Consider the following 24,527-nt stretch of genomic DNA (forward strand, 5'->3'; position numbering starts at 1 on the left):
ACTCTGGCCGTTCGCTCCGCTCCGCTCGCCCCCCGCCACACCGCCCACCCCACACAACAACCCCGCCCACACGCACACACGGAATTCCCTTGCCTCTCCTTCTGCCCCAAACAAAATGTAATCAAACAATCAGTGTAATCAACACTGCCCGACAGGATCGTTAAATATTCATCAAGACGAAAAGCCTTCTGACGGCAGAGCATTATTTTGTGCTTCTGCCACAACAAAAACAAGAGAGTCCACATATAATAGGCAGCATCTGTCACAATTGATTCAGAAGAAAGGATTGACGGGCGCAATAGCTGAATGGTTAAAGCGTTGGACTGTCAATCTGAGGGTCCCGGATTCGAATCATGGTGACGGCGCCTGGTGGGTAAAGGGTGGAGATTTTTACGATCTCCCAGGTCAAGATATGTGCAAACCTGACAGTGCCTGAACCCCCTTCGTGTGTGTTTACGCAAGCAGAAGATCAAATACGCACGTTAACGATCCTGTAATCCATGTCAGCGTTCGGTGGGTTATGGAAACAAGAACATACCCAGCATGCACACCCCAGAAAGCGGAGTATGGCTGCCTACATGGCGGGTTAAAAACGGTCATACACGTAAAAGCCCACTCGCGTGTACAAACGAGTGAACATGGGAGTTGCAGCCCACGAACGCAGAAGAAGAAGAGAAGAAACGATTGATAAGCATTTTAAAGTCTACACTGATGGTTCGCTTCTGGGTGATGGCAGTGTGGAATCTGCTTTTGTGATTCCCACACTTTAAACTGAAGAATCGTGCTTGGTTGGAAAGGGTCAGTCGATTTTTGCGGCTTTTTGTGGCCATCGTTATGACTGAACAATACCTTGTTTAACTGTCAACAGCGATAAGTAATTTGCTTTTTGTGTGTGTTGATTTTCAGTTAGTCTGAAAACAAATTTGCTGTTTTTAGAGAAAAATCACAAGAGTATTTATTGTTTGAAATTAAGCAGTTATTAAACTCACTATTCGCAAAAGGACAACATATTGATTTTTGTTGGGTACCATCCCATATTGGCTTACTTTATGACGATCAAGAAGATTGAGTTGCAAACAAGGGAGCCACGAATATTACAGGTCGTATACACGTATAATGCCCATAGTCAGACAAGGAAATGAGTAATGCACCAGAAAGATGCTTTTATAAGTGCTTCCAGTCAGCTCTGAAACCTCGTCAGTGGACTGTCTCAGACAACAGACTGTTCGGACTAAAATACCGCCGTAATATCAAGTGTATTTGTTTCAGTGATGTGACAGTGAACAATGTCATTTTTGTTTTGTTGTAAGTTTTTTTTTTTCCCGGACTTTCTTGGGTCGATCACCGTTTTATTTTGTATATGAGTTCATTATAACAATTCATAGTAGATGGAAAAGAAAGGGAAAAAAAACCCAAAGAAAGAAAAAAAATTGAATACAGTGTACATTAACAATAACATCGTCATCATAAGTCATTATATTTATAATATAATGTTCTTTTTCTTTTTTTTTCCTTTTTTTTATAATCAATTTGGTCAAGGTGGACACATTTTCATCATGTGTAACAGTGCAGTTTTATAACATATAATAGACATTATACCTAGCATCGGTATAGAGTTATGGACACTTTGCTTAGCTAACGTAATGTGAAAAGAACACAACCCATACATTGTTTTCAGAAAAAACACACACAAAAAACAAACAAAAAAAAACATATGGAGTATCTTATGTTGTTTTATTGTAAGTTAATGAAGCCTTACCTGCATGAAAGTGTCTTCACGGATCACTGAGAAGGATGATGTTTTTTCCACATTGTGCATTCAGTATCAGCTGTTCCTCTTGTTGAGTTCACGACTTCACTGTTAGGAAGTCGATGAAGTAGTTTTCTTTGAAAATTGTATTTATGTTTATTTTAAATGTACGTACACGTGTGATTCCACTCACTCTCCATCTGCTCTGGTTCACACAGCTCACGACTAAACTGCCCACCTCTCCTTTTCTAACTTTTAAATTGATTTTTTAAAATTCAGAGTGAAAATCAATTCTTTAAAAAATGTCTACAATCACCAGTGTGTGTGACGGGACATTAAATGAACATTTCTTACTTCCTTCTCTCTCTCTCGCGCGCGCGCTCAAACACATTCACGCGCATGTACGCACGCATGCACGCACACGCACACATATACACATGCGCGCGCGCGCACACACACACACACACACATACACACACACATACACACACACACACGCACAGCACACGCGACACACACATACATAGCCATACACACGCACGCACACATGGATAAAACCATTCATTCATTCAGTCAGTCAGTCGTTCTGTCCCTCCCTCTCCTGCTCTCAATCTTTCTTTCTCTCTGTTCTGTGTTTCTTCTTCTTCTTTTATTATCTGCATTTGCTTTCACAATCTGTCACATTTTCATTAAAAAATAGACTGATATGTGATCAGTGAATGATTTAATGAATAATGTGGTCGATTTTCGTGATAAGATCCATAATTCATTAATAAAGAAATAGAAACAAGAATGAACAAATAAAAAAAATCGGTATTGCTGCATGCTGACAATGAATTATTCGATGTTATTATGAAAGAAATACTGTTTCTTTTTCTGCTTCCTATACTGCTACAACTACTATTACTACTTATCTTTGTTGTGGTACTTAAAAACAATAAAAACGTATAAATGTTATTTTTGGACGTGTTGAATGAAAGAACAAAACAAAGATCAGCAATGAAAAAAAAAGAAAAGGCCAAGTTGTGTGTACCTGCAAGCCAGTGCCGACTTTACGGACACTAAGGCAATATTTGTTTCCTCACGCATGCCCACACAAATCGTGTAACTCTCTTGAATTTTTAATGTAAGTTCAGTGTCGAGAAGGCGACAGAGCGTGCGGACTGATCCATAACAATCATACGCTACACCACACACCACACACACACACACACACACACACACACACACACACACACACATATATATATATATATATATAAACGAACAACACACACACAACACGCACACACACACACACACACACACACACACACGTACTCACACACACATGCATGCACGTACACGCATACGCGCGCGCGCGCACACACACACACACACACACACACACACGCGCATGCGTGTATGTGAGTGTGTGTGAGTACGTCTGTGTGTGTGTGTGTGTGTGTGTGTGTGTGTGTGTGTGTGTGTGTTTATATATATGTGTGTGTGTGTGTTGTGTGTGTGTGTGTGTGTGTTCGTTTTTTTTTGGTTTTTTTTTTTGCCTTTAAGTTAAGAGGATGCATGGCCTTCGCAGAGATCTGATGCCTTCGTCAAGACTTCAAGACTCGAAAACTTCATTTCCTCACAGATTTGGGGCACTGACAAGCCCTCCTCCATTGTGTCCCTGTGAAGCCAGGCCTTGAGAGCCAAACGAACGGGACAGGTACGATTATATATATATGATAGTCAGTCGTGTCCGACTATGACCTTCAGAACAGCAGAGGAGGCAACTGTTTTTCCGACTATTGTGGCTAGAATTGTAGTGGAGAGTGTCTTGCCCACACGCGACTTGTTCCACAACTTTATTGACTTCAAGAAAGCGTTTGACAGGGTTTGGCGTGACGGACTATGGCATGTGCTGAGGGGATATGGAATCGACGAAGGCATCGTAAGCGTGATAGAGGCTCTATACAAGAATTCCAACAGTGCAGTGCTCCTCAACAACCAACTAGGGGAGTTTTTCAAAACGACCGTTGGTGTCAGACAAGGCTGTATCCTCTCACCTGCGTTGTTAATCTCTTCTTGGAAAGGATAATGCAGAAGGCACAGGAAAACCACGAGACTTCTATCTCCATTGGTGGCAGACGAATATGCAACCTCCGGTTTGCTGATGATATAGATCTGATGGGGGGAACGAACGAAGAACTGCAGGAACTTACCAACAGACTTGTTGATAGAGCGGGTGCTTACGGAATGGAGGTCAGCACAGAGAAATCCCAAACTACGGTAAACAGCGTGAACATGGCCCATGCCACTATTTTCATGAGCGGAGAACAACTGGAAGATGTCGGAAACTTCAAATATCTAGGAGCAACCCTGACAAAAGATGGAAACAGCAAAGCAGGAATAAAAATTCGTATTGGCACAGCCACTGCAGCCATGACCAAGCTGAACAGAGTGTGGAAAAGTAACATGCGATTCTCCACAAAATTCAAACTCTACAAAGCCCTGGTAGTCTCCATTGTACTGTATGGTTGCGAGACATGGACACTGACGGCCGAAACTGAAAGGAAGATCCAGGCCTTCGAGAACAAATGCCTGAGGAAGCTCCTTCAAATTTCCTGGATCGAGCACAGGACCAATGAATATGTACGGAGCAGAATTGAGAACCTTGCTGGACCTCAGGAACCTCTCCTTTCAACTGTGAAGAGACGCAAGCTGATATGGTTTGGGCACAACACTCGACACACCAGTCTGTCCAAAACAATCATGCAAGGCACCATCGAGGGCGGGAGAAGAAGAGCAAGACAGCGGAAGAACTGGCATGAGAACATCAAACAATGGACCGGACTCCACACACGTGAGCTGCTGCCGGCGGCTGCTGACAGAGACAGATAGAGAAGGTAGGTTGCGTCTGCGGTCCTCAGGCTTCCCCCAACGACTACTTTGTAGTTATGGGCCTGAGTGAGTGAGTGAGCGAGTCTTGCCCAAGTTACATCCCCACTCTCTTGGCCAAGAGGGTTTTAGGACAGTCGGCGTTGGGATGGTTCCTAAAGGCCAACCAGCCCAAAGGCTGCAGCACTAAGAGCCAGTGCAATTTTGCCTCCTAGTTTGAGAGTCATAGTCCTTCACAAAAGACCAAGCTGTATATGATTTCCCATTGACTGGATAAACCATTGATAATACAGCTCTCACTTTGCTGTTGGCCACGATAGAGATGTGCAACAGTGCACGATAAAAGTTGCAAAAAAGATGTATTAAAAAATTATATAAAACATCCGAACTTCCAAACGAGGTCAGGCGATGGGGGGATGGGTGGGTGGGGGGTGGTTGGTGGGGAGAGAAGGGACAGGGGTGGGGGGGGGGGCGAGGTTGATGGAGGCGTGTGGAAGGGGGTGGTTTTGGGGGTTCCTGCAACACGTGCGTGCGAGGAAAGTGAGAGAGAGAGAGAGAGAGAGAGATGGGAGGGGCTGGGGTGAGGGTGGGTGGGTGGGAGGAGCACTTTCTCCTTATAATGAGTCTGGGAGAAATCGATTTCGTTGTACTCAGATTCCTTAAAGCTGTTGAGAGAGAGAGAGAGAGAGAGAGAGAGAGAGAGAGAGAGAGAATTCTGCGACAGTGTGATGGAGAGAGAAGACCAGAGAAAGAGAGAGCGGAGAAAGGAGGGGTGGAAGAAAGGATAGAGAGACATGACATAGACAGACACACATAGAGAGACATAGACAAAGAGAAGAGACATAGAGAGACGGGGACAGAGACATGGACAGGGAGACGGAGACATAGACAGAGAGGCAGCGACATAGGCAGAGACAGAGGCAGAGACATTGACAGAGACATTGACAAAGAGACAGAGACAGCGACAAAGACAGAGAGACAGAGACATAAATAGGGACAGAGATATAGAGAGACAGAGACGGAGAGACAGAGACATAGACAGAGACATAGACAAAGAGACAGAGACAGCGACAAAGACAGAGAGATAGAGACAGAGATATAGAGAGACAGAGACAGAGACAGAGAGACATAGACATAGACAGAGGGACAGAGACATCGGGAGAAAAGCAAGTAAGAAGGTACACACAGATAAGACCAACAGAATTTTAGCACCACGGAAAACGAAGAAGAAAAAACGACGAGTGTTGGGCAGACGTGAGACCGGGTGGAATGATTGGAATGATTTGGTTAGTGTGGGTATTAGGCTGTGTGTCAAGGTGACTGGATTATATCTTGTTTGTCAAGCTGGCTGAATCGTCGACGAACTGTGTGTGCTTCCACCGTATCTGCTGATGTCAGGTCCCTTTACCAGACAGTTGTGTGTGTGTGTGTGTCTGTGTGTCTGTGAGCGTGGGTGTGTGGGTGTGTATGTGTGCGTAGGATGGGAGCAGACAGACAGATGGAATGTGTGTGCCAAAACTGGCTTGAAACGAGAGAGGGGCAAACATTACTGAATATATTTCCCTCAATTCTCTTGGCGTGAACTGAATTTGCTTCTTTTTTTTGTTTGTTTTGTTTGTTTGGCCTACTGATAATTGAATCGTAGTGTGATATGTGAAATTTGATTTCATACCCTTTGCATCGCCATAAATGATGTTTTCATCCACAAACATACCTAAACCTCTTGTAAACCATTTGCTAAAAATGGACGAATGTTTGGTCGCAAATATATGATCTTGTTCCTTGGTTAACTCTCTCCATACGAACGGCGAAAGAGACGACGTTAACAGCGTTTGACCCCAGTTACCATCATCAAAATATTGCAAGAGGAAGGCTCTTATACTGAAGAGGTGAATGTTGACAGAGAATACCACAATTCTGACGACGGGAGCTAAAGGTTGGGTCATTCAGACACCCACTGGACATCCGAGGGGTCTGTGTAGAGGAGAAGAGAGGACTGGCCGTACTGAGTGAGGTAACCTTCCCAAACTTTCCTTGTGAAAACCTTTTCAGTTTTTTTGTGTGCGCCAAAACTCCCCTTGCAGGCTTTCCCATGCAATTAAAAATCTCCAATCGTCTGTTAACAACATGGTGGTTTTCTTTTGCCTGGTAGCAATGACACCAGCCCACAATTTACTTTCACCACTGTATCCCACCATCACGGCATTTTTTTCCTGTTCCATTATTCCCTTCACCCCACGCGCTCCCTTATCTCCATACGAGATGTCAGACAGTGGCGACACCAGGCGGGCACAATCGATCAGGGCCGATCATTCTGTTTGCTAACTGCTGCAGTGGAGGGGCCGGGGGGGGGGCGGAGGGGGGGGGGGGGGTTCCTCTGTAGGTAGTTCCATGCATGATGAAAAAGGGGGGGGGGGAGGGGCCGCACCCTGCATATTGCTGTCTGGATGTGTGTTGTCTGCAGTGGTGGTGGTAGTGGGTATGAACAATGCTCATGCTTGAGGGTCAGACGTTGTTCAACAATTGAGAAACAGAGCTGTGAATGCTTGTGTGTGTGTGTGTGTGTGTGTGTGTGTGTGTGTGTGTGTGTTAGTGGGTGTGCGTGCATGTGGTGTGTGTGTGTGTGTGTGTGTGTGTGTGTGTGTGTAAGAGAGAGAGAGATAAGGAGAGAGTGTATGTGTGTGTGTGTGTTAGTGGGTGTGCGTGCATGTGGTGTGTGTGTGTGTGTGTGTGTGTGTGTGTGCGCGCGCGCGTGCGTGTTCGTGTATGTGTACACACACGCACACACACATGTGGTTTGATTGTAGGATGATGTCATGTTGTATGTCTGTAGCTGTTTCTCTAATTCATTTTTTTTTAACGAAGTCCCCTTTTCTGGTATTCAGTTCAGGGGGGGACATGTGTATGGTAGCTGTGTACAAAAGTTTGTGCATAAGTATCGCGGCCTAAGAAATAAGAAGTAAACTTTAAATGATGCACTTAACCTTTATTCTGGGTTGGTGGAAGGAAGGTTTTCGGAAACTGGCAACATGAGCGTGTTTGGAAAGGGCGGTTGAGGTAATTTCTCTGAGGAATGAGTCTGAGAGAAATCGATTTTGCATTCCGTTTCACGGTTTGTTATTATTTCTGTTTACTTATTATTTTCATTACACTTTATTGTACATGATAGACAGTGAGAGATACGGGTAGAGAGACAGAGAAGACGAGAGGGAAGGAGGTATGGAGGAAAAGTCAAACAGACAAAGAATGTTACAGTGGAGAGAGAGAGACAGAGACAGAGAGACAGACAAAGGGAGACGTGGCAGGTAGACATGCAAAAAGGTGAAATGGTTTCGTTTGTAATTTGACTAGATTAAGCACTGTTTGTGAGGTAGATTCAAGCTGGTATTAATATATTCAGTGTGACTTCAACTTTGCATTTACACCTCCATACGCATCACCACAATTTTTTCGTCTGCAGAAACAAAGGACATACTCACAAGCCAGGTGCAGTAGTGTTTGGTCAGCAGCATAAGAAATTTCCCCTACGTATTTTCCACAAAATATTCGTTAATTTTTCCTTTTTCTTGTGTATGAACCTTCACACGCTTTCTCTTCCATCCGTCTTTTTATTGCTCAGTTTTCATCCCATGGGGGTACAGTGACACCAGCCCACCATTGACTTCCTCCTGCACCCCACCATCACGGCATTCCTTTCTGTTCCGTTATTCCCTTCACCCCTGCGCGCTCCCTTATCTCCATACGGGATGTCAGACAGTGGCGACACCAGGCGGGCACAATCGATCAGGGCTGATCATTCTGTTTGATAACTGCTGCAGTGGGGGGGGGGGGGGGGGGGGGGGGGGGGGGTGTGTGTGGGTGGGGGGCGTAGGGGGGGTTCCCTCTGTAGGTAGTTCCATGCATGATGAAAAGGGGGGAAGGGGCCGCACCCTGCATATTCTTGTATTTGTATTTGTATTTCTTTTTATCACAACAGATTTCTCTGTGTGAAATTCGGGCTGCTCTCCCCAGGGAGAGCGCGTCGCTATACTACAGCGCCACCCATTTTTTTGTATTTTTTCCTGCATGCAGTTTTATTTGTTTTTCCTATCGATGTGGATTTTTTTTTTACAGAATTTTGCCAGGAACAACCCTTTTGTTGCCGTGGGTTCTTTTACGTGCGCTAAGTGCATGCTGCACACGGGACCTCGGTTTATCGTCTCATCCGAATGACTAGCGTCCAGACCACCACTCAAGGTCTAGTGGAGGGGGAGAAAATATCGGCGGCTGAACCGTGATTCGAACCAGCGCGCTCAGATTCTCTCGCTTCCTAGGCGAACGCGTTACCTCTAGGCCATCACTCCACATGTTTGGGTGTGTTCTCCCTTATCTCCACACGGGATGTCAGACAGTGTCGACACCAGGCGGGTACAATCGACTGCTGCACTGGAGAGGCCAGTGGGGTGGTTCCCTCTGTCGACAGTTCCATGCATGATGAAAAGGAGGTGGGGAGGGGGGGGGCGCACCCTGCATATCCCTGTCTGGGCGTGTGTGTTGTCTGTAGTGGTGGTGGTTGGTGTCAACGGACTACTTTGAAAGAGTTTTTCAAAAAGAGCTATGTGTGGTTGGGTGGTGAGGGGGGGTGTCTCTGTGTGCGTGCGTGTGTATGTGTGCCTACGTGCATGTGTTGTGTATATATATGTGTGTGTGTGTGTGTGTGCGCACGCGCACACATGTGTGTGTTAGTTGAATGATGATGTCATGGTGTCTGTTTGAAGCTGTGTCTGTATTTTTTTTTTCATGAAATCCTATTTCGTTTGTATTCAATTTAGAAGAAAATGTGTACTGGAACTGCTTGTGTACACACGTTTGCGCAACGGCATTGCGGTGTAAGAAATAGGAAATAGACATTAGATGATGCAGATGACCTTTATTCATGGCTGGGGGTGGGGCTGGAAAGAATGTTTTCGGGTACTGGCAATACCTGTATGCGAGGAAAGGGATAGGAAAGGGTGGTGGGGGTAATTTCTCTGTGGAATAAGCATGGAAGAAATCGATTCATGCATTCCGTTTCACAATTTTTTTTCTCTCCTTTTTTTTTTATATTACTGTGCTGTGGTATACGTGATAGAGGGTGAGAGTCAAAGAAGACAAAGAGAGGGAAGGAGGTAGAGAGGAAAAGAAAGGCAAACATGCAGAGAATCTTACAATGGTGACAGACACAAACGAAACGAAACGAAAACGAAACGAAATTTTATTTTACCAGGGTAATGAGATAAGCAAAACATATGCGTTCTTCCACCCAGCCCTGGGGTATAAAACAAAGGGAAAAAAAGAAGGATGTGGGGGGTAGGGCTACATCAAAGAACACACGAACACAGAACTGTTAACAAGAAAGATATCAACGACAAATTTCACTGAAAATCACGTGAGAAACTTATGAAAAACGACCACTGCAAAGCAACAAACTAAAGAACTCTCTGTCCCCGCACCTACCCCAGTCTGATTCCCTCCAATCCCATGCACACACACACACACACACACACACACACACACACACACACACACACACACATATATATATATATATATATATATATATATATATATATATATATAGAGAGAGAGAGAGAGAGAGAGAGACGTGGTAGGTAGACACGAGAAAAGGTGGCATGATTTCGTTGCGGATCTGACTGGATTGAGCACTGTTTGTGGAGCAGAACATGTTTCTGGCTTTAGGCGGTGTGGTGTCTGCTGATTTCAGGCCATTTGCAGAGATTTCCATGCATGTGGGAGGAGTGGGTTTTGGAGGGGGATGGGGGATAGGAGTAGGAAGAAGGGAGGCTGATAGAGCAAGGTGTCTGGTAAACCAAATCATGGATGTGCTCAGACCGACTTAGAGCAATATTATATGTATGCAAATTGAAATATTCCACCCATACAAATATTCATTGAATTTTCCTGACACAGGGTGTGCTCACTTTTTATTTGTGTTTGTTTGTTTGTCTTTTGGGTTCTTTTTAGTTTCAAGCTGGGGTTGTTTTATTTAGTGAGACATCAACTTTGCATTTTCACTGACCCCCAAATGCATCACCACACTATTTTCGTCAACAAACACAGAGGACATTCTCACAAGCCGTTTGCTCAGATGCGCTAGTGTGGTCAGCAGCGTAAGAAATTTCCCCCTAAATATTTTCTACAAACTGGTCGGTAGTTTGTTGCTTCTTTTTCTTTTTCTTTTTCCCATGTACGAAATTTCACATGTTTTCTCTCCTTCCATCTTTTAATTACTTAGTTTTCATTCCCTGGTAGTGATACCGTGTCCGTGTACCCCACCATCACGACATTCCTTTCTGTTCCATTATTCCCTTCACCCCACACGCTCCCTTATCTCCATACTGGATGTCAGACAGTGGCGACACCAGGCGGGCACTATCGATCAGGGCCGATCATTCTGTTTGCTGACTGTTGCAGTGGAGGGGAGCAGTGGGGTGGTTCCCTCTGTCGGTAGTTCTATGCATGATGAAAAGGGAGGAGGAAGGGGCCGCCACCCTGCATATTCTTTGCTTTACTGTCTCTTCTACACGTATTGAGGATTTCACTGCTGATGCCTGCATGAGTCAGAAAACTGACTTGTTCGGATGTTCGTCGAGTGTGAATAGCTGTGCATGCATGTTGTCAGTGCTTTCTATGTGTGTGCAGTTTGCTTAGGAAGGTATACGTCATGACTTGTATATTCTGATTGTCTTTATTTTCATACAGCATTTTACGTATTTTGATGTCAGACAACATTCATACTGCTTCCATTGAAATCAGGATTGGACCTGAAATATCAGTCATTGATACTGAAGTGTATCTAATAGATTAGCTGTATCTTTGTATACCATCTTATGAAATCGTTGTCAGTGTAATCTTTACACCTCACTGTTCGCCATTCACCTGTATGTCTTTTCCAACTCGCTCATGCTACGAGAAGTGAGGAAGACAAGAGGACATGTACAATGGTTTGTTTGCGTGAACCTGAAAGCAGATTCTGATGCAAGGAACAAAATCCACTGTTTGTTTTTTTCCTCGATGTGCATGTTTAAGAAGCAACATTATCGGTCTGCGTGCAAGCGTGCGTGCGCGAGTGTGTGTGTGTGTGTGTGTGTGTGTGTGTGTGTGTGTGTGTGTGTGTGTGTGTGTGTGTGTGTGTGACGGACAGACAGATATACAGGCGGCCGGAGATGTCTGTACAATGCAGAGTTGAAATACGTTTGTGACTGTGTCATCGTCGGATGGTAAACAATACATAGCACACACACACACACACACACACACACACACACACACACACACACACACACACACACACACACACAGAGAGAGAGAGAGAGAGAGAGAGAGAGAGAGAGAGAACAACAACAACAGGTGCTGTTGTTTTTCCTGCCCCACTGTCTGTAGCCTCATGGTGATTTCTTGACGTTGCTTTTTCCCACCCCCTCCTTCCAGTAGACACATCCGTCCAGGTTCATTCAGTCTCTGCTGAGTCCAGTTGCTCACGAGAAACTATCAAGGTTAAACCGCCACAAAGCTTCCAGAAAACCTGGGGCTGCTGTTAGAGTTACGTTGGTGTCAAGCAGTGCCTGGTTCAACACAGCGGGAGTATTACATACTGTGAGGCTCCTGCTAGTGACAGTGAATACACTGGTTCTGAGCCAGGTTCACAAAACAGGGTGCAATCAACCTGCTGTCTCTAAAGACTTTGACGCGAACCTACCAGGGGCATGGGAATGTGAACATTATACCGGTGACTGAAATATCGAGTTCAACTTTCCTGTGATAATTTGGGGGAGGGGGGCGGAAGAGGGGTGAAATAGACGGATGAGGCGGATTGGGACGTGGGTCGGAGAGTCTTAAACTTCAAACCGTTCTCACATCGCGTCGGTATTCGCTCTCTGTCTCTCTCTGTCTCTCTCTGTCTCTCTCTCTCTCTCTCTCTCTCTCTCATTTCCCTTATACCACACATTTATCACGATAAGCAGAACCTGTTTTCGTTACAAATGCTCTTTTCATCCAAAAATGAAAATATAATGATAAATTTCTCTCTCTATATATATACAAAGCTTTGAAGAGGCGTGAGAACGCAACAGAATTGTTCGATGTCAGAGAGTAAGGCAAAGACGATTGCTTTTTGTTGCTTGTTCGTTTTGTTGTTGTTTTTCTCTTGGAATCTGAGTATTTACTTGTTCACGCAATACTTTTGTGTCCGTATGTTATTTGTATGTCAACAATATTCATAACATTATATAAGGTAGAAAATTTTCTTTACATTTGTTTAACCCCTTCAAATGGGGCAATGGCCTTATATTGAATAAATCGTTCGTTCGTTCGTTCGTTCGTTCGTTCTCTCATTTCCCTTTCGTTTCAGCATACCACTCCTCGCCGTTCTGGATCTCAGGCTCAGTGGCGACACCAGCTGGGCACTATCGATCAGGGTGTGATTACTCCACTCGCCGCTGAAGAGTGAAGGGCCCTTGGTCGATAGTTGTGTGGCGTAATGAAAGGGTAGAAGAGGCCGTGCACTGTGTGTCCCTGCTCAACAGTGTTCTTGAGATGTTAGGGGAGTTGTCGACGGTTTCAATACCGTTACAGTCTGAGTACTGGGTGGAAAATAGAAGATAAATTTTTCCGCCATTGTCGGGTTCTTGAGACGAAAAGTATTTTCTGGTCTCCATGACCCTAAAGCTGTGGAGAAGGTGAATAAAAATGAAGTGAAAGTGTATGTAAAATGTATGAATTGAAATTCTTCCCCCATTGCTTGACTCCTTCAGATGCCCACTTCATCACTCCTGATGACGACCACCGTTCTCCACAGGTTCTCAGTGTGGTTCCAATGGATGGAAGTGAACTCAAGTTTAATGTAATGAAGTAAAATACACAAATAATGAAACAAAACACCCTTTAAAGTGGAAAACTGCTTTCTTCTCACTTACAGTAATGAATAACATTCTCCGCTTCCTCAAGATTGTTTGTACAGTTGGCAGAACTTTAAAAGAATATAAAGATGAGCGAATGCAAAAGCGTAATGTGGAACATGGGACAACGTCAACCAAAAGTTGTTTTTTTTGTTTGTTTTGTTTTTGGTAAGGCAGCATTAAAACAGTTTACAAGTTTATAGCAAAACAGTTCAAATCTTAAGACTTTGTGATTTGCGGAAGACAGAGAGAGAGAGAGAGAGAGAGAGAGAGAGAGAGAGAGAGAGAGAGGAGGGCAGGGTGTCACAGAATTTAAATTCACCTGTCCACATGCTGACACAGAGCCCCACCCCCACCCCCGTCCTTTCAGCCTCTTCTCCCCATCTCATTTTCATCGGCAAGGGTCCGATCTCTTGCTGCTCTTGTGTGAAGCACCCGTGATCGATAGTTGTGTGCGTTGAGACAGGGTGGAAGAGATCACGTGGGTGTCCTTGTCCACCTCTCTCCATGGGGGAGGTATGCTGAGGAATTAATTGCTAATGATTTCGGTGTGATAACATCGTGAGTGCTTGAGGAAATGCTCTTCAGCCATCGTTGAATTATAGTCAGCTAATTAGCATTTATCTCCTCGATGCTATAGTCTTTTTTTTAATTTTTCCGAAGAGAAAACACGTGAAGCGAAATCGATGCTACGAAGAAAGAAATCAAATTCATGAATCAAAAGAAAAAGTCAAAATGAATAACGAAGCATAAACATATTTAGGAAAAGAAGAAAAAAAAAAAAACGACAATAATTTCAAAATAGAATACCATGACTACCCTCTCTTCCCTCTTAATTCCCTTGCCATCCCCCACCCTTCCACACAGGTGAACTCTATAAACTGTTACTGTACTCTCTGAATCGCTATTACAAACACTATATATCTTACACTTATGCTATGAGCAGTAACTGTATTTCAGAAAGAAAAGAAAAAAAAAATGTCACAAACAGTTTTGCAAGGAAACGTCAGTCATGCGTTCAAAATATCTCTGGTACACGTTTACCGCAAATAACGAAAACCTGCAGACTTTTCAGGGAAGGAGGGCGTTTGGGGGAGGTAGTGGCAGGTGTGAAGTAGGGGAGAGGACTTTAGAGTTGTCAGCTGCAGAATTTGAGTTCAGCAGCAGCTTTTTTTTTCTTTACTTTTCAATGTGTGGGTGTTTGTGTTCTTGATTTTTTTTTTTTTTAGCATTCTCTCTGAAGAATTTTCCGGTCCACTCAAAAAAGTTCTTCTCTGCCTCTTCATACGGGGTCTTTTACGCACAGTGGCGACACCGGGCGGGCAGTATTGATGAGGGTGTGATCACTTCTCTTCCTGCTCAAGAGGAGTGAAGTGTCCTTGGTCCTTGACACGACTCCACGCCCCTCTAACAACGAAACCCTCACAACACCTGCACCCTGGAGTTGAACAAACTTCGCCTTAACCCTTTAGCTGCTGTTGAAAAGTCTTCTCGTCAGTGAAGGCAGTGAACCCACTGTGATAAGACTGATCGTACAGGTCGGGATCACGCCGACTGTCCTAAACACCTCTTGGCCGAGAGAGTGGGGATGTAACTTGGACAAGACACTCTCCACTATAATCAAATTCTAGCCCAAATAGTCGGAACAGCAGTTGCCTCCTCTGCTGTTTTGATGGTCATAGTCGGACACGACTGACTATCATATATATATATATATATATATATACAGGTCGGGATTTTAGTCATCATTCTTTATTGGGACTCCTTCCTCTTTGGATTGTATCAAATTTATTCAGCAAAATGGGTTCCGTCACTTTAAGGTACACAGACAGAAGTAATTCATCCCTAGAATTATGCCGTACTGACATCACTAGGTTCAGCAGTCAACAGGTTAAACAGCGGAAACCAGCTGGTCGTTGAACGCAACTCTGTCAGTTTAAAAAAAAATCCAATTTAATTTATTTTTAAAAAATTATTTTTATTTTATTTATTTTTTTCTGTTATTTTTTTTACTTTATTATTATTTTTTTAAAATTATTTTACATTTTATTTTATTTATTTATTTCCAATCAATTAATTAATTAATTTATTTTATTTTTTTATTTTTTTCTCAAGGCCTGACTAAGCGTGTTGGGTTACGCTGCTGGTCAGGCATCTGCTTGGCAGATGTGGTGTAGCGTATATGGATTTGACCGAACGCAGTGACGCCTCCTTGAGCTACTGATACTGATACTGATTCTGTCAGTTGCTACTCGAGACCTCAGACCTGTCTTCTGCCTCCTCAAGTTATACGGTATGTATGGCCGTGATTTCTTAGCTTGGTATCCGATGAATGTGGAGAAGAGAAAACCTCTAAGCTGTAGTTAGCTATGTACAGTAAATGCATCAACTTCTTGACGCCAAAACTGTGAAATGAAATCAAACTTAAAGCAAAAAAAAAATCCAGTACGGTTACATGGCGAAGCGTACTGTTTATCAACAATCATTTACAGTTAAAACGTGTTGCTGGTTACTTCGTGATGGCTGCCATGAAACAGTGACTAACGTGTTTTGAATCTCTCTCTCTCTCTCTCTTACACACACACACACACACACACACACACACACACACACACACACACACACTACGCACACACACACACACACACACACGCACACACACACACACACACTTCAGTATACTTTACAACAGTTACTGCAATAAAAGACACAAAAGCATGTTATACAATGTATGGGAAGTGGTCAGAAGTAGGAGTGACATTCCATCCACACATAACAAAAAGGTAAGTGAATCGCTATGTTATCCTCAAACATGTGACATCCTGTCATCCTGCTTATAACTCTCTCTCTCTCTCTCTCTCTCTCTCTCTCTCTCAGTTTCAATCACTTACACACACACACACACACACACACACACACACACACACACACACACACACACACACACACACACACACACACACACACACACACAGTGTGAATACATTCGATACATCATACCGATTTCAACAGAGAAAGACGCATCTTTTTGAAGGCTCGTAGACGCGCCCAAAAAACGGCGAGACACACAGAGACAAGAGAAGGGATGATGACGCAAAACATCAGACATAACATAAAAATCTCCCTATAGGCACATACAGAGACACAGAGAGAGGGGGAGGGGAGAGAGGAGAGAGAGAAAGAGACAGACAGTGATAGGCAGACAGACAGACAGACAGACAAACCACTCACGCACAGAGAGCAGACACTAGTCACTGAATATCGCCGCCCTGTGTATCAGTAAGCACTCAGACGAAGGGTGCACAAAAGACACGTTTTCCGGAGCGCTGTTCAATTACAGAGTGTCCCCTCCACCCCCCACCCCCACCCCCGTCCCCTCTGTCCTCCTGCCCCGCCCGCCAGTAGTACTGTGCTCATGATGGACCTGGTACCACGAATGTGTGTGTGTGTGTGTGTGTGTGCGCGCGCGCGCGCGCGAAAGAGATAGAGAGAGAGAGGGGGGGATTGGGGGTGGGGTGGGGTGGTGAATGAGTGCAAACGTACGGATTCTCCCGATATTTTACAGTATCTGTAAAATGTAATAACTGAGTCAGCTTAGTGAAATGACGAAATCATGTTGTTGCTGTTTTTACGAATACAATTGTGTGTGTGTGTATGTGTGTGAGAGAGAGAGACAGATAGAGAGAGAGAGAGAGAGAGACAGATAGACAGACAGACAGACAGACAGACAGACAGACATATAGAGAAAGGGGAGGGGGTGACAGGAAGAACCCAGACGAAAGATGTACAAAAAGTTCAAGTTTTCCGGAGAGCTGTAGAATTACCGTGTGTACCCCCTTGTCTCGCTTCCAGCAGTACATTGATCGTGATTGACCTGCTACCTTCAGTATCAGTGTCCGTATCAGTAGCTCAAGGAGGCGTCACTGTGTTCGGACAAATCCATTTACGCTACACCACATCTGCCAGGCAGATGCCTGACCAGCAGCTTAACCTGGTGAACGCGCTTAGTCAGGCCTTGAGAAAAACCAAGAAAAAAAAACATACACCTTCATTGTATGTGGAAAGATTGTTGAACACACACACACACACACACACACACACACACACACACAGAGAGAGAGAGAGAGAGAGAGAGAGAGAGAGATTTCCTGAATAATTGAGCATATGATTTACGTTGATTTTGTGTGTGTGATGACCAATGAGAGTTAGACACAGATAGGGAGACAGACAGACAGACAGACAGATTTTCTGAACATGAATTCAGTACATGATTTATGCTTAGTTTGTGGGTGCGGTGACCACTGAGAGAGAGTTTTTGAACATAAAATCGGCACATGATTTATGTTTAGTGTGTGTGTGTGTGTGTGCAATGACCAGTGAGAGTGAGAGAGGAGGGAGGGAGTGAGTGAGTGTGTGTGAGAGAGAGAGAGAGAGGGTGGGGAGGGAGGGGAAGCGGGAGCGAGCGAGAGAGAGAGATGCTGAACATCAATTCAGCACGTGTTTTACGTTTATTTTGTGAGAGCGATGAGAGAGACGTCGGACATTCATTTTCCTGAAAGCAGTTGATTTTTTAACAACTTGACAACAAAGGCAAATTGCACATGAGAGCCGTTGTTAATGGCCCATTGTGTCCTGTGGTGGATGTGAACAGTGTGTTGTTGGCAAACGTCCCATGGGTTTTAAAGGGACGTGTGGGGGAGCAAATCAAAGAGCTCTCACGTGTCTTTATTGTCTCTCTCTCTCTCTCTCTCTCTCTCTCTCTCTCTCTCTCTCTCTCTCTCTCTCACTGTGTGTGTGTGTGTGTGTGTGTGTGTGTGTGTGTGTCTGTCTGTTTATGTCTCTGTCACTGGGTCTTTTTATTTTCTTATTCTTTTTCTCATCGTTCTCCTCCTCCTTCTTCTGCTCCTCCTCTTCCTCCTTCTTCTTCTGCTCCTCCTCCTCCTCCAGCTTCTTGTTCTTGTTCTTCTCCTCCTCCTCCTTCTGCTTCTTCTTCTTGCCCCCTTTTTCCGTCTCCTATTTCACTCCTCCTTCTCTTCATTGTTTCTCCTCCTCTGCTTCCATCTCTTTTTTTTATATATATTTTTCTTCATCTCCTGTACTGTTTAAAGTCCTTCCGCATCCTCGTCCTCTTCGTATCGCTTTCTTCTTCCGTTGCTTTGCAAAGAAAAGAAAAAAGCATGCCGTTTGAAATTAGTTTCATTGTTCATAATATTATGATAATCTAGTGGATTATGTGGAGTGATGGCCTAGAGGTAACGCGTCCGCCTAGGAAGCGAGAGAATCTGAGCGCGCTGGTTCGAATCACGGCTCAGCCGCCGATATTTTCTCCCCCTCCACTAGACCTTGAGTGGTGGTCTGGACGCTAGTCATTCGGATGAGACGATAAACCGAGGTCCCGTGTGCAGCACGCACTTAGCGCACGTAAAAGAATCCACGGCAACAAAAGGGTTGTTCCTGGCAAAATTCTGTAGAAAAATCCACGTCTATAGGAAAAACAAATAAAACTGCACGCAGGAAAAAATACAAAAAAATGGGTGGCGCTGTAGTATAGCGACGCGCTCTCCTTGGGAGAGCAGCCCGAATTTCACACAGAGAAATCTGTTGTGATAAAAAGAAATACAAATACAAATACAAATCCACACTCACTTTTGCACTAACAAAATCATCGGGAGGAAATTGATAAAAAAAGAAAAGAAAAGAAGTCATCAACAGTTCACAGTGCTGTCGATTTCTGTACCGTACATGATCACAAAATGCAATTTCCGCAGGTTTCTCTCTCTCTTTCTTTCTTTTCATATTTTCTTTTATTTATTGAAGACGCCACATTTACGGAACTATGCCGTGATACATTCTGACGTATGATGCAGCAACGGTGATCCAATAATGAAAGCTGCCAGCAGTATACATCTGACATATCGATGATAGAAGTTTCTGGGGAAGATAATATTATACAGCAGATGTGCTCTAGCATATGTGCATCAGTCTACACGTTTTGACATTCCCTTGAAACTGATACTGAAACTGGAGGAAAAGCAACGACGAAAAAAACCAAAACAAAACAAAACAAGAGAGGCAAGGCCTTCAAGACTCACTTGTGATACACTTTTAAAAAAAATCAAGCTTTTTATGTATTGAGTATAATTTCAAAATGTAATGTTTAAGATGAGAAAGTTCAGTTTAAAGCAAATTAACTCCACTAGCATTAATTACAGATAATTTCCCTTTTTTACTATCTGCACCAAAACGTTTGCAAAATAAATAAAACTTCCATGCTTAGCAAAAGAAGTTCCCTGTTTGAACAGAAAATGATAATAATGACTGCTCTTGTTGTTGGGTCAGAATATCAGATCAAAGTGCCAAGTTTAGAGAATACAAAAAATATAAATATAACAGTAAATGCAGTTGTCATATAATTAGGCTTCATTTAAAAAAAAAATTGTGCCCATCCCAGAGGTGCAATATTGTTTTAAACAAGATGACTGGAAAGAACTGAATTTTTCCAATTTTTATGCCTAATTTGGTGTCAACTGACAAAGTATTTGCAGAGAAAATGTCAATGTTAAAGTTTACCACGGACACAGACACACACAGACACACATACAGACACACACAGACACACACAGACACACAGACACAGACACACACACACACACACACACACACACACACACACACACACACACACACACACACACACAACCGAACACCGGGTTAAAACATAGACTCACTTTGTTTACACAAGTGAGTCAACCATGCACACAACCATACATCGAAACCAGACTCGCAGTTTAATTAATCAAACGGGTGAAACGTACATTCGTCAACGAATGCAAGGCGTATCTTTTCTTTATTTGTCAAATTTTCTTTCTGGTTCTTTGGAGTCAGATAATATAGATCCACAAAATTAATGCCAAAGGAAGAAATAAGAAATAATGATGCGCGATGATTAATTAATAATGCAGCCAACATTTGAGCGAGTTACATGGCAGTTGATAGAGATGTCTTCTCTCTCTCTCTCTCTCTTTCTCTCTCTCTCTCTCTCTCTCTCTCTCTCTCTCTCATTCTTTGTGTGTGTTTATGAGTGCATTATATGTGCGTGTGTATTCAGTGAGTGACAGAGAGAGAGAGAGAGAGAGAGAGAGAGAGAGAGTGTGTGTGTTTCGTGTGTGTGTAAATACAGGTGCGCACGTGTGTGTGTGTGTGTGTGTGTGTGTGTGTGTGTGTGTGTGTGTGTAGGGAGGGAGGGAGGGAGGTAGAAAGGAGAGGCCGATTCCAAAGAAAAATAATTCAAACTGAAGTTCCATTTCCTTAGCGGAAGGTTCCCAGCGTCCGAAGTCATCAATCAAGCGGTAAACCCACACTTTCTGAGCCATGGACTGCAGCCCTGAGGGACACAGATGGAGAAGGAAGACAAAGACAAACAAAGAAACAAAATAATGTTCAGAACAGCACTATTATTCAGTATCAACGTTTCATACTTCCTCGTGCAAAGACAAAAAAAAAAAAAAAGGCAACAACAACAAAAAAGAAAACAACAGAGGAATGAGTGCGCCTGACAGCGCTATCTTAGAAATGGATATTCCCGTTTCCGTGTCAAATGTGTGTGTGTGTGGTTGTGTGTGTGTGTGTGCGTGCGTGCGTGTATGTGTGTATGTGTGTGTGTGTGTGTGTGTATGTGCGTGCGTGTGCGCGCGCGCAAACGTAAATATTTTTGTGCATCGCACGTTTACATTGTAAAACGTCGGTTGACAAGTGTCAACAGCGAAAGGAAAATTACGTGTTTTTCCAGTTGCTGGGTGGAGGCTTTTTTTTTTTTCTCTAATCCCCAAAAATGTTATTTCGTTTTATTCTCATTAATTTTACTTCTTTTTTCTTTTCTTTCTTCTTCTTTCTTTTTTCTTTTCTTTCTCCTTTTTTTTTTTTCATCGCGTGAAAATGTTTTCGTTTGACAATGTATGAATAGCCGGTAATTGAATAGCCTGAAATCGAGCAATACGGAATGAAGCCCACCTCAGTCTCTGTCTCTGTCTCTCTCCCTCTGTGTGTCTCTCTCTCTGTGTCTTTTCTTGCAAGGCTAGAGACAGTTATAATGAAGGCATCACTTAGTGCACGCGAAGCATGCAGCAAGTGACTTTCAGAGGTTAAATAAATAAATCGTCTTAATCCTGAATAAGCACAGAAACAAACAGATAGGTGTCACCCACACCGTTCAGTTCACCGTTATCCACATTCTCAGTGTATTCTCGTTTCTTTGTTGTTTGATTGATTTTGGACATGTCTTTAACACACAGTGCAATGCATTCAAGAAATCCCTCCCCCCCCCCCCCCCCGCACCCCCCCCCCCCCACCCCCCCCCACAGAGCACTTCAGATTAACATGAATGAAGCCAAGCTCAGTTCAGTTAAATAAGGAAACCAGTTTCCAGACTAATCTGGAACGTAAGCATTGCTTATTTTACGCAGCTGAGAAAATAAAATTCCGGGTTTCACTTTGCCCTTCAAATGCAAGTATTCCACCTTTCCACCTTTTTTTTTTTTTTTCTTTTTTTTTTTTTTTTGAATGCCCGAAGTTTACCCATGAATGCTCATTCAACAACTCCAGCAATCGTTCGCTGTCCCCTAAACTCTCTCTCTCTCTGTGTCTCTCTCTGTGTCTCTCTCTCTCTGTCTCTCTCTCTCTCTCTTATCTCTTCACGTGATCTCTCAGACTTGAGACGATCGCCGACGGCCATTATTGATCACGGTGTCCGATCACTCTGTTCGCCTGCTGCTGTTGCTGAGGAGCCAGTGGTTTCCCTTGGTCAATAGTCCCGTGCATGTAAAAGAAAAGAACGAGGAAGAGTAGAGAGCAGAGGGAGTGTGCTGAACGAGCCCCGAGAGTTTCCGTCCAATACTTCGAGAGACAAGGAAGGAGCTGGTGGGTTCTGACAATTGAGGCTTTGTTGCAGCCTGCGTGAATTATCTTTCTTGACTGGGGCTAGTTGGAGGCCGAGATAATTTAGAGCGTTTATGTGTATATATATAAGTGTGTGTGTGTGTGTGTGTGTGTGTTGTGTGTGTGTGTGTGATATATGTATATATATATATATGTGTGTGTGTGTGTGTGTGTGTGTGTTGCGTGTGTGTATCATCTGTACACACTTCTGAAAATAAGTTAAGTAAAATCGAATTAACAAAAAAGCCTCTCTGTCCCCTGTGTTGCCTTCATTCTCCTTACCCACTTTCCTTATTCTTTTTGCCTTCTTTTCTCGTCTCTCTCTCTCTTTTTTTTTTTCAAACGTTTTTCTTGTCATCTGCAATAGGGCCTCCGGCGTTCTATCTCTTCCCCTCTAAAATACTTTCCCCTCCTTTAACCTGTCTCTTCACGTCTCACTCAGTTTTATGGTGACAACACACATACCTTGCACGCGCCCAGCCATTGTCAACGGACTATGGATGCCTAATCACCCTCCGTAAATAAGGACATGCGCGTTTAGAGATAAAATCAAAAATGAACTTAATAATTCTTCTTATTCTTCTTTGTTCGTGGGCTGCAACTCCCACGTTCACTCGTATGTACACGGGATGGGCTTTTACGTGTATGACCTTTTTTTACCGCGCCATGTAGGCAGCGATGCTCCGTTTTCGGAGGGGGAATTAAATGCTAAAAATTGACAGAAATCAACGGACGTGGAAGTCCACGAATGTCAACAGGGGGGCGGGGGATAAGGGTGAGAGGGGGAAGGGGGGGGGGGGAGAAGCGAAAGATGTGTTGTGTAGATGAGGGGAGGGGGGGGGGGGGTATAAGAAAGAGGAATAGAACTCAAGAAGAGGATCGGTTTGCTGCTATTTTTGCTTTTCACTGTGTGCCTCTCGGGGCAAAAAAAAAAAAGAAAAAAAAAGGAAGACTAGCCTTGGTACTGATATATCATTCCGTCCCTCCCTAAGTTCCTCCTGATTGGGGCGCCGCTAACTCCTCCACGAAACAAGATCAATGAGGAGGATCGGAGAGCCCCGAAAGGGAGTGTGGAAACAGGAGAAGTAGTTGTAGCCATAAAGGGACTGAGATACTGGAGAACGGACGTTGGGAGGGGGGGGGGGGGGAGGGAAACAAAGGTGACTGCTGGACTGTTAGAAAGACAAAGAGATGGTGGGAAATGCTATAGTGACAGTGGGAGATCTGTGGGTAGAGGTTGTCCGTGAGGTGCTAGTGTGCTGAGGTTGGATGCATGTTGGGAAGGGTGTATGTGGGGGGTGGGGGGGGGGGGGTACATCGCCGTCAGACAGCGAACATCGACCGACCGATTCGGGGTGGAGAATGTATAAACGTTTTATTCCTGGAGAGGACAAAATGAATGTCCTGTTACCGTGTCATCGGCGAGGTCATTGTCCGACATGTGTGACAGCGACAGTGATAATGAACACCATGGTTGGGAAAGAGTTAACGAAGTCTTTCAGTGTGTTGTCGGACGTTTAGAAGACAGTTCTCGAAAGTACTCAATTGTTTTTATCCAAATAAGCTTTTGACAGATTGACTCAGAGAGATATATTTCTGTATATTCTGTACAGAAAGCGAGAAAGCTTTGACACGGTCTCGTTGTCGTCAGCTCCCATCGGTGCAGGCAATCTCAGGACTCAACCGGAAAGAACTCGTTGCGTAAAGCTACATAAGCTGAACAGACAAACAAAACATGGTTTTCATCTTCGTTTTCAAGCTTATACATTGGGCATAATATCTGCTTCGGGGTTAAATCTGCTCGGTACCGAAACCTATGAGAGTTAGTGGGTGAAAACCCAAATCTGAAGTGAACATATGCAATCTTGTAACAGTGTAATTGTTTACTGTCCATATGTGACTCAACCTTGAATATTCTTTTGAACTGGGCATGAAATTCAAAGCGAAGACACGTGTGTTACCTACGCCTTGCTGCTGCTACGCTTCAAAGAGGCCGTTGTCCCATAAGAGGTTCTTGAGGTGAAACATCC

At 43.8% G+C, this 24,527-nt stretch overlaps 1 protein-coding gene across 1 annotated transcript in view; it reads left to right on the plus strand.

Annotated features, from left to right (window-relative positions):
- The window catches only part of LOC143285031 (proton myo-inositol cotransporter-like), a 210,615-nt gene that overhangs the window by 154,122 nt on the left and 31,966 nt on the right, over positions 1–24,527 (plus strand). The gene's annotated exons all lie outside the window — the stretch shown is intronic.

This window comes from Babylonia areolata, chromosome 8, assembly GCF_041734735.1.
Source record: "Babylonia areolata isolate BAREFJ2019XMU chromosome 8, ASM4173473v1, whole genome shotgun sequence".
Taxonomy (NCBI): Eukaryota; Metazoa; Mollusca; class Gastropoda; order Neogastropoda; family Buccinidae; genus Babylonia; species Babylonia areolata.